This window comes from Solanum dulcamara, chromosome 9, assembly GCF_947179165.1.
Source record: "Solanum dulcamara chromosome 9, daSolDulc1.2, whole genome shotgun sequence".
Classification (NCBI taxonomy): domain Eukaryota; kingdom Viridiplantae; phylum Streptophyta; class Magnoliopsida; order Solanales; family Solanaceae; genus Solanum; species Solanum dulcamara.
Window position 1 is genome coordinate 68,513,199 of NC_077245.1, and position 8,167 is coordinate 68,521,365.

Here is an 8,167-nt window from a genome sequence, read left to right on the forward strand (position 1 = left end):
TATATATATGATCACTAATTTAATGTCGACATATTGTTCTTCACACTATTGTGACATTGGTCTAACACTTAAGTTATAAGCGGAGGAAATCTTATTTAAAAAGCATAAAACATAAAGATTAGGTAGGCCCCCAATCTGACAAGAACGGACTAAGAGGGTCAGCTACCCAGAAAACTTTCATAATTAAATACCTTGTTCGCGAGAAAGGATTCCTCGTCAAGTAAGTTTGGGGGGTTGGAAAGAAGGCTTTTATCTTATTTCAGGTGGGTTAGTGCGTATCTGTTTGGGCGGAGGCGGACAATGAAAAGACAGAAAGGAGCGAATGATGTCAACCAACTCGACAAAGACATTTAGATATGAAAAAGATAAAGAAAGGTCATTAGTTTGACAAAAAAATAAAAACAAATAGAAAAAATTAAATAATTAAAAATTAAGTAGCTACTTTTAAAATAATCTGAGAAAAATAAATAGAATAAAGAATTAAAATCTAAAAAGAGATTTTATTACTTCTTTTATTCAAAGTTATACATAAGATTTTAATCTCACACGAGTTTCAAGTGATAAATGAAAATATAATTTTTTTATTACATTTTCTACGTATGTATAAAATTGAATTGATATCTAAAACAAAAACTATTAGTCCTTTTAACTTACACGAGTTTCGAATGATAAATGAAAATTATTTTTTTTATTACATTCCTTGCGTATGTGTTAAATTGAATTGATATCTAAAAAAAACTATTAGTCCTTTTAACTTTTTAAATTCTCCATGATGTGAATTTGAGAAGTATTGAAATTAAGATTGGCTTAGGCCGAGGAAAAATTATGGAACAAGGCAAAAATGTTAAGAAATTAATGGAAAATAGCTATAGTTTAAAAATATTACAAAAAATCATTATATGTTGTATTTGTAGCAAACACACACACACACTCGCCTCTCCTCCCCCTCTCTCCCTCTCCCTCTCTCGGCCCTCCTCCCTCCCTCTCTCCCTCTCCCTATCTCTCTCTCTCTCTCTCTTTTTCTCTCTCCCCCTCCCTCTCCCTCTCTCGCCCCCCCCCCCCCCCCCTCCTCTCTCTCTCTCTCTCTTCTCTCTCTCCCTCTCCTACCAATAAGAAGGAATCCATTCAAATGTATTATGTAGCAATTGTATTTAATCAAAAATAGGTGAGAGTTTTGTATTTTATATCAATTGTATTTGAAAAGTATCAGTTGTATTTGTATTCGTATGAATAAAATATATATCCATCCTCTCTGTCAAATGAACTATATAACAATTGTATCCAATCAAAAAGAGGATGAATACAGTTGTATTCGTTGTATTTCGAATACAATTGATACAAAATGCAAAACAGTTATGAATTGAATAAATACATAATACAATGCAAAATAAATACAAAATACAATTCTCTCTCCTCCCTCTCTCTATCTCGCTCACCTCTCTCCTTTTATATATATTCATTTTGATATAAATTAATTTGTTTTTGTATTTTTTTTCTGAAATCTGCAAAAAAAAGTACAAAAATATAAATGCGTAACAAACTAAAATGTAGCTAGAAATTGTAATTAGTGAAACTATAACTAAGGAATCCTATTTAAGGCCTAATGTTTGGTAAAGTGTAAAGTGTATGTGCTATCAAAAATTGAGGCCCATCAAAATTTGGGCCTTTTTTGCACGGTATTTATCATCAAAGATATGAGATCTATTTAGATTGGGCCTATACTAGACCAGTTTGGGTACAGAACTCATGCTTTGAAGGTAGACATATGAGTGTTAGTTTTGAAATAAAAATTAAAAAATGAGTTTTTATGCTCGGCGCAGACTCACTTCCCCCAATATATATATATATATATATATATATATATATATATATATATATATATATATATCAGTGTCAATAATTATTTGCATGATTTTGGTCAAAATTAGGCTTAACAATTGTAGCCTAAAAGGGGACAACAAATAGCAAAATTTCAAATTCAATAACATACAATTTATGTATCCTCCGACAAATGAATTGATTTTCTTGATTCTCTATTATCTCGTCGCCTCTAAAATCATCAAATTTCACTATTGTTATGTAACAATACGAACCGTCGCTAATAAAGAGCGGGAGAAATCGCAATAGGAATAAGTCAATTGAAGCCCACAATCCCGCAAGAGCGGGATAATCCCTCCACAGTGGCACCACTCCAGCGAGATTCCTGTCGCTAAAGCGGGAGATCGTGGGACGGAACTTAAGTCACCATTTTCTTATTTCCCCACTTCTTCTAAAGGGTAAAATAGAGGCAAGGGTTACTGCAAAAACTCTTCAATGGCTGCTCGGGGAAGGGATCTCAGCACTTAAAAGATTCCAATCGATAGATTTCAGGCCTACATTGTCGACAGTCATCTGGAACCAAGGATGGGAGCTACATTAATTCTCCACAGGTGCTTGGCGCCCAGATAGGCTAGGCTTCTCTTTTCTGAATAGTTAAATCTATACTTGTTGCATAGTATAAAGCGATTTAATGAAAGGTTTTGTAATTAGGCTCTTAGTCATAGGTCACGGGCGGAATTATAGGTGTTTTCAATGGTCAAACTTGATGTGACCTAGGTAAGAAAGTTATATGATGAGTTTTGGGAAAATGAGTAGTGGTTTTTCTCGTGTTTAGACTTGAGTGTTCATAACTGCCCTAATTGTATGTTTACTGGTAGAAACAAAAATGAGAAGGATTGTGAAAAACAACAAAGGTTAACTACTTATCTTAATTAAGGGTACGAGCCTAAGTAGTTATATATGCATTGATCTATGTTTGCTTATTGTAATTGTGAATATGGATTGTTGTGGTTGTGAGGATTGGGTGTCATGTTTCAACATGTTCTTGGATCGAGTGTCACGTTTCGATATATTCTTGGATCGAGTGTCACGTTCCGACACATTCTTAGATCGGGTGTCACATTTCGACACATTCTTGAATCAGGTGTCACGTTCGGACATATATATGGTTGAGTTTGTGTCCTATAAGAGAGCCAAGTATGTATGTGAATAGTCCCATGAGAGGACCCGATGATATATGTTATTTTGTGGAATAGTGAGCGTAACTGTTAATTGGCTAGGGGGTAGGACTTTTATAAAAGAACCCCGTTGATTTTGTGGTTGTTATTAGTTGAGGATTGCGAGTCAGTATAGAATCATTCCTGGGTAAGATTGTGGACCTTGTTAGGTCACGTTGAGATATGTGTGACATTCTATACCTTCAAGTTTAAGGAGGGGGGAGGTTGCTTGTTAGCAGAGAGTTGTTTTTATTAGGGTTTGATCAAGTGGTAATGATCGTTGTCAGAGGTGTATCCAGGATTTCAACAATATTGGAGCACTATTGCACTTATTAGTTATATTAATTAAAAATATTAATATGGACAAAGGGATTCGAACCCCAAAGCTGCAAGTCATGCACCCCTTTATTTGTACATACTTACCAATACACTAAAGTACTCACTTATTCATGAATTCACTTATACAAATTTAAGAACTTAATTAGAAAAATAGCAGTGCTATACATGGATTAAGAAAGAGAGGATGGATGCATGTGAACCCATTCCTCTCCATGTGCATACGCCTTGGTCGTTGTACTTGATACGTGAGTGTTAGAGCTAATTAAGAGGTGTGTTTGTGGGATGACTAGGTCATGACTGGTAAGGTAAACGGGTTAAGGCTAGTGATGGTTGTGTTGCCTTGTGTGTGGGTAAGGTAGCCGGTTGGTTTGATGTTAGGGAGTTCTTGAGGACCTTATAGGTACAACCCCTAGGCCTCAACCTCAACAAATAGAGTTGGTAGTGAAACTGTGGTTAGTAGGTGGGTGAAGCACTATAAAGATGAGAGTAAGAGGTTACTTGTAGGTTATTGTGAGCAGGAACATAAACTTTTATTGCTTATGATCTTCTCTTATTTTCCTATATATTATGAGGTGGTTATCAGATTGATTGATGATGCCTACCAGTACGTGTTGTTGTACCGATACTAGCTATGCCACTTACCATAGTCTGGTTGCAGGGTCAGTGGAGTTTCATAAGTGAAGGTGAAGATGATCCTCCGACAGCTTCTATTTTTCCTTCCTTTGTAGTTAGAGTTGTGTCTTTTCATTTTATCGTTTATCTTGTATCTTTAGAGCTCTTGTACCTAGTTAGACTAGTATCCTTGGGGGAGGTTAGATCAAATTTTGTATAAATCTTGAGTACTTTGATTACTACAGGCTAAATGAAATTTTTCAGCTTACTATTTAATTTTCTATACTTTCGCAACATTTATTCCATCTAAGGGGGTTAAAGATTCTTCTACTTAGGCCTTAGAGTATTTGTCTGCGTGGCCTGGTGGATTGAGTTGTGACATGTTATCACAAAAATCATCTTTGTTCATAATAACAAAGTCGGACATTTCAATCTTAAAATCACAACTAAACTCGAATCTTAAGCTTTTAACGGTTTTTTGAGTGGTGTAGTTAGAATTAATTCATTGGAACACCTAAATGAAGCTATATACAAATTAGAAGAAGAGGGAAGAATATTTGAATTAAGTAAAGAAATCAGACCTTATGCAACACTACGACATGTATATCATATTATATATCGTGTATATTGATATATATATATATATATATATATATATATATATATATATATATATATATATATATATATATATATATATATATATATATATCACACAAAAAAATCGTCAACATACATAAAGATGCATAATATATGAGATAAGAAGATATACATGGTGGTACACATGGTAATATACACTAAAATATATGACGATATACATAACTATACTAGAGGACACATGGATGGAGTTTTCTTTGATGTTGAATTTTCAATTTGAAATCATCCTAAATATACGTCAAATAATCTCCAAATACCTCCAAATTTGATATTCAATCTCCTTGAGATATTTTTTAAATAATAATAATAATAATCAATAAAATCACAAATACATACATCGAAATTCAAATGAAGCTCCAAAGGTATTTATTGATATTTCATGTCCGTCAAATTTCCTTTTTAAATTGTGAATGCATGTTTCTTTATTAATCTTTTTTCTATCTATCTATCTATATCTATACTATATTAAAAGCATGAGTGCCCTTAAAATGTTGATTGAACTTTTTGCCCTTCATTAAAGGATTCTGCTTTAGACAAAATCGTCTTTTCATATTTTTCTTCAATTATTATATCATTATTTTAATGATATTAAATATTAATTATAATAAACATAATAAAAATTGAATGGAGAAGATTGTCTTATATGGTTAAAGTTCTACACGAAGAATTTTCTTCCAACTAAAATAGACTTGGTAAAAGAAATAGTTAAAAACACTTTCAAAATAATAGGCAAAAATATTTTTAAAAAAACTTCCAAAAAACTAAGGAAAAAAATAATAAAAAATTATCCAAAAAAAAAAAAGAAGGCAAAAACGATTTTTTTAAAATGTCCTAAAATGTATAGCCAAAAAAAGCTCCAATCAATTAGGCAAAAAAATTTCAAAAAAAAAGGATTTTTTTTGTTTTTAACACTTGAATAAAAACAATTAATCCGACTAGAATCAATGTTATATTTCGAAAAGTTTTAAAAAGAACTGTCGTATCATACTTTTTTCCAATGTTGAGATGTTATTTAATATACAATTAATATTATACTATTATTTAGGTTATTACTATTTATATATTTTTAGTTATAATTGATTTAGGAGTCCTTAATTTTTCCAATTATTATTTATAAGATTAGTTTCTATGATTTCGGTGTTCTTCTTTATTAAAATTACTTTTATTTTTTTTAAAAAGCTTTTAATCTATTTTTATTATATTAAAAGAATATTTATAAATTATTAAATTTGTAAATGATAATATTTTTTGAGCCATTTATGCGACACACACGTGCAACGCACATCCGCTAAACTAGTATTATATTAAAAGTGTGAAGGTTTAATAATTTTGTTTAAATTTTTTGTCCTTTATAAAATAACTCCGCTTTAAAATCATCTTTTCACTATTTTTCCTCAATTATTATATCATTATTTTAATGATATTAAATATTGAATAATAAACGTAATAAAAATTAAATGATGAAAATTTTCTTATTATAGTTAAATTCCTATACGGGGAATCTTTTTTCAACAAAATTAGACTTGAGAAACTTTTTCCAACAAAAATACACTTGATCTAAAAAAATAGTCAAAAAACTTTAAAAATAGTAGGCAAAAAAGGTCTACAAAAATAGGCAAAAAATAGTCAACATCAAAAAAAAAAAAGAAGGAAAAAGAACGTCCAAAAAGATATAGGCAAAAGATTTCTACTAACACTTGAATTCCTAAGTTTATGAGACACTTCTAAATTAATTAACTTTACCTTTTATAAAAAAAATAATCTACAATTCTATTTAAAGAAGTCGTAATATTTTACACTTCTAAATCAATTTAAATATTACCTTATATAAATATTTATTTAAATGATACAATTCTTACAATTCTATTTTAACTAATAATTTGCACACGATTTGTTTTAGGTTTAACAATAACATGTGTCTTTCTTTTCTTTTCCATTGTCCTTTAATTTCGTTTGTTTCTTTCGTTCTTTACCCTTTGTAGTTTTATTTAATTTGATTCAACTTCTTTTTTTGGATGCAAAAGAGTCGTAACTTTTATGTATTTTATTATATGGAGCCAACGATTGGAGGGAACAATGACAAATCCTTAATTTTATCTTGTCTAAGATGTTTTATTAAACAGATAAAAATTCATGTATGTGCTGTCAGATGTTATTTGAAGAGTCTTAAACAAGATGTCACTTTCGCGAGTCCTTTTTTGTAACTTATGGGGTATGGTTTCTTTCAATATTTTCTAATTTATTATATATAACAACACTAGTGTGAGTGATTGTCATTATTTTCTTGAATTTATTTTAAGATTAAGACGTATAAATTTGAAATCACATCTGCATATTAAGATTTAGAAGTCTAGATTTGAATACACATCTGTATATTAAGATCTAAATATAAATTGTAGTTAAGATTGTTTATTTTCTCAACATTTACAACAACAACAACAACAACAACAACCCAGTGAAATCCCACAACGTGAGGTCTAGAGAGGGTAAAGTGTACGCAGACCTGACTCCTACCAAGGTAGGACGGTTGTTTTCGAAAGACCCTCAGCTTAATAAAAGCATAAAAGAGGTTAGATAAGGCATATATGCGAAAGCAAATAACGAGAACGACAGGGATAAAATAGAGTAATCAAAGTACAGAAAGTAATAGATAATAACAGAAATTAGAGCACAAGAAATTATAGTGCGCTAATGCGTCTACTAATAAGGAGGAATAACGAGACTATATACTAGCCTTTTACCCTAATGTGGGTCCTCCACACCCTTCTATCTAGGGTCATGTACTCGGTAAGCTGTAATCGCGCCATATCCTGTCTAATCACCTCTCCTCAATATTTCTTCGGCCTACCCCTACCTCTCATGAAACCATCCATGGCCAACCTCTCACACCTCCGCACTGGGGCATCTGTGTCTCTCCTCTTCACATGCCCAAACCATCTCAGTCGCATTTCCCGCATCTTGTCTTCCACCGAGGTCACTCCTACCTTGTCCCGAATAGCCTCGTTTCTAATCCTGTCGCTCCTGGTATGCCCACAGATTCATCTCAACATTCTCATCTCGGCAACTTTCATCTTTGTTTAAAAATAATAAATATAAAGTTCAAATAAAATACTAAATTGATTGAATATTATAACAATAAAATATTTAAAATTTATATGACAATTGATGGTGGTGACGACTAACGATGATGATTGTGTGAATTGTAATTTAATCTATTTCTATTTTTTATTTGTTATTTATTTAGTTGAAATTGTTCAACATACTTTTGGTTAGGTCCATAACATATACTTATGGTCTTGGGCAGGGGCGGAGCTACAACTAGCTAAGGATGATCATATGAACAACCTTCATCGGAAAATTTTCTCATTTGTCTCAAAAGCCTATTTGTTTTATATCAATGCAGATACATGCTATTGTGCTATTGATGGAAATGATTGGACATTTGTCCTACTTCATCTTATTTAGTTTATTCATTGATAGTTTGAGGACAAGGTGATGCCTATTCTTGACTTCTTGTCATGAAT